Source organism: Microtus ochrogaster, chromosome 5, assembly GCF_000317375.1.
Source record: "Microtus ochrogaster isolate Prairie Vole_2 chromosome 5, MicOch1.0, whole genome shotgun sequence".
Classification (NCBI taxonomy): Eukaryota; Metazoa; Chordata; class Mammalia; order Rodentia; family Cricetidae; genus Microtus; species Microtus ochrogaster.
In genome coordinates this window covers 949,913-953,812 of record NC_022012.1, presented here as the reverse complement: position 1 = coordinate 953,812, position 3,900 = coordinate 949,913, and positions in this window count along the sequence as shown.

Below are 3,900 nucleotides of genomic sequence, written 5' to 3'. Positions count from 1 at the left end.
AAGGAGAGAGAGAGAGAGAGAGAGAGAGAGAGAGAGAGAGAGAGAGAGAGAGAGTCAGTCTCTGGGAACTTAGTTCTTACCCTAGGACAATCCCAGAATTCTTGCCAGGTAGCAGTCTTCTTTACAAGTGTAATTCATACATATCCTTCCGTTCTTCTTTCTCCTCTTTGTGTGTCTCCCCCATGTTTACCCTCAACACTATCTATATATGCACACAGCATAAGGAATGGAGTCTTTATTAAGACTAAGAGTTAACTGCAAGTCCCTGTTTCTGGCCTCCATATTTGGAGGCCCCATCCCTGTATCTGCCAAGTCTTGACCCCTCTCTGGAGGAGGGTCAAGATGAGCCTGCCAAAATCTTGACCACACCCTCAGTCTTCCCTGCTTCCCTGGAAAGTTTCATTGTGGTCTCTTTCCTCTCTCTTTTGCAGCCTCCCAGATCCCCCTTGCCTAAGAGCACAGGAATTCCATTAAACCTGAATATTTCTTAATTTGGCTTGTTGTGATTTGGCTTGATTGGGATTTTTGCATTGGCAGAGAACTCATGTTAGGAAAAATTCCTAACATATTGGAGGTCCCACCAAGATAGGGTGGCCTTTCCATATTGCCCTAGACCCTAGTCTTTCAACAATCTGAGCTCTCTATGCCACACTAAAACCTGCTCCTGGGTTATAGTGGCTGTCTCTCGGTGAGTCCCTTTTTCTTGTCTATGCTATAGGGTTTTCAGGGGACCCATCCATACTTACTTTTGTCGATTATCAGACTCTTGTTGAAGCCATGAGCTTGCACCAAGAGTTTGACCTCAGCAGTGGCCAGGCTGGCAAGACCGGGCCTGGCAGAAGTGGGCTTTGTTTGCTCCAGGGATGCCTAGCATTCAGTTTTCATGACCCCGTTAGGCCTAAGAGCTATTTTAGTGGGTGCACTGTAATAGACTTAGGCCACGGATTGGTCATAGACTTTAAAATGGGCACTTGCAGTTCAATGTCAGATTGGCTGTTGCCCCTGGGATGCATCTTACAAAATCTTTATAAATTGAGACTGTCCGATACAATCTGTCCCAAATGGCTAATTTCCCTATACACTAAGATTTGGCCTCAACGATCCTCTGGGACCTTGAAAATTTTTTGTCACTGTGAAGACAAATAGACAGAGCTTACATGTGTCATGGTTTGGGGGCTCTGCACTCTCACCCTTCCCTTAGTAGCCAATGTCTTGCATCACCAACTTTGGTCCCTAAGGCCACAATGCCTCCAAATTCCCGGTCATCTGGGAATTGGGACTTGGACAATTCCAGCTGGACCATGCAGCCAGAGGCACTGGCCCCTCCCCACTCCCTTCCAACCCCCTCCTGTGGAGCAACATTCTCCATGTTCCTCTCCTTTCCTGTCTACCCCCTCTTCCCAATTCAGAGGTTCAATATCAACTTCCATATTACCTGTCTTCCCCTCCCCCTCCTACCTCATCTTCCCACCCTTGGACCTCCTCTGCCCACTGAGCTAGCCCCTCCCAATCCTCCCCAGTCTCCTCCCATACCAGATCCCACCATAGGTCTGCCCTTCTCTATCCTTTCTGGGAGGTGGTGGGAGTAAACGTCATTATAAAAGTTCATGTTTCCTTTTATCTTCCAGATCTCTCTTAGGTTCCTTTTCTACTAATCCTTCGGCCTACCCATTTCATTTTTCAGTTAGCACCAGATATTAGAAAAAAAATTAAAAAGATTGAGGAGGGTCCCAAAACATCTATATGGGAATTGGTGAAAATGGCCTTTAAATTTTTATATACATAATAAATAAATTAATAAATAAATAAATATTAAAATTTGTAATGCCCGAAAAGAATCAGCTGAGTCTTCCCAACAGACAAGGCTACAACAGGCAGCTACCCTACAAGCCCAGGCTTTAGTCACTGCCCTAAGGTCACAGGAAAGGGCACAAGGGAAGCCAACTACAAGGCACTACCCTGATAGAGCCCAACCTAAGTCAACCTCACAGGCAAGCTTTTTCAAGTGTGGCCTAAATGGTCATGTGGCACGATATTGCACTATGCCTCCTCCGAGGTTATGCCCTATCTTCCAGCAACCTGGACACTGGGAATCACAATGCCCCTGTTCAGGCTGTCGTCTATGCCATGCCACAGAGGTCAAACTTCACCAGCATTGGCAAGTGAAACTGCCAGCCTTCGAACTTCTCAGCCTTGTAGAGAATTGATGCTGCCCAGACTTGGTATATCCCATAACCCTATCTGAGCCTAGGGTAAAACTGCAGGTAGCGGGTAAGTCCATTATTTTCATTTTGGACACAGGAGCTACCTATTCTGTTCTAACTTCTCACTCGGGCCTTATGTTCCCCTCACCAATTTCAGTTTTGGGGGTAGATGAGACCCGTTCCTCCCCACTGAAAACTTTACCACTGTCCTACATTCTTGCAGGACATTTTTTCTCATTCTTTCTTAGTGATACCTGCTTACCCAGCACCTTTACTGGGTGGAGAAATTCTTAGCTGCTTCCCCAAAGCTTTGTTCTGCTTCTTGGAGTCCCTTTTTGACCCCACCCATCTCCAAGATTCTATTTTACAGGTTCACTCCTCCTGCCAGACATGTGCCCAGGCCAACCCAAAAGGGGCTTTCCACATATGTCAGTCTCTACACCAGCTTCATGGACACCAACCGGGAAAAGATTGGCAGGTTGATTTCACTCATATGCCTACTCATAAAAACTCCGTTATCTCTTAACACTTGTAGACATTTTTATAGCATGAATAGAAGCGATTCCAGTCTCCAGAGAAACAGCAGATATGATGGTTCAGGTACGCCTGGACTACATCATTCCTCGGTTTGGTGTACCACAAACCATCCAGATGGACAATGGGCTCATCAAACAACAAATAACCAATCTCTTGATTGAACTCAGGTTGTCTTGGCCTTCCCTTATTCCCATTGTCCTTACTTGCCTCAGGGCCACTCCATGTTCCCCTACAAGCCTGAGTCCCTTTGAGCTCCTTTTTGGAGGGCCCTTTCTCCTTAACCATCACCTCCCAGTCCAAACTTCTCCACTGGAAGGGTACCTACCCTACCTGTCCCTTTTAAGGTCCCTTCTCAATTTACATGCTGACAGTTGTCTCCTACCACCACATCAGTGGACCCTAATGCCCCTAAACATGTCTCCCTCTTCCCAGGGGACAGAGTACTTCTCAAACAGTCAACTGCTAGGTCTATCAAACCTTGATGGACAGGACCTCACATGGTAACCCTCACTGCCCCTCTGCTGCCAAGCTCTTGGGACATCCATGCTGGTCCATCTCTCCAGGCTTAAGTGGGCACCTACTCAGGACACTTGGTCTGTCCAGCAGACAGGACCTTCCACCTTCTGGTTTTCCAGGATGCTATAATGAAGGGCCTACCTGCTCCTTATCCTGGCACACTCATCTTTGGTGATAACAATTTTTTTCCTAGACACCTGCCTTCTCACCTCCCCCAGGAAACAGATGCCTGACATCTCCAGGATGACAGTACATGGGATGCCTTTACAGCCACACTTCTCGCTGAGCATGGAACCACCAATACTTAGTTCTCCCCTTCCCCATGTCACTCTATGTTTGCAGAGAGTAGCCAGACTTGAGTCAATGCCCTTTTTTCCTCAGAAAGCCGAAATGTTAGTCAAAATATCACCTCAGCTTCCTGTTACCCCTTATACAAACAGTCTGAAATGTAAGCCCCAGTCTCTGGCCTTCATCTTTGGAGGCCTAGTCCCTGTGCCTGCCAAGTACTGACTCCTCCCAGGAGGAGGTCAAAACGAGCCCACAAAAATCTTGACCACACCCTCAGTCTATTTAAACTGCTTTCCTGGAAAGTTTCCTCATGGTCTCTTTCTTCTCTCCCCAGTGGTCACGCTTGGGGTCTCCT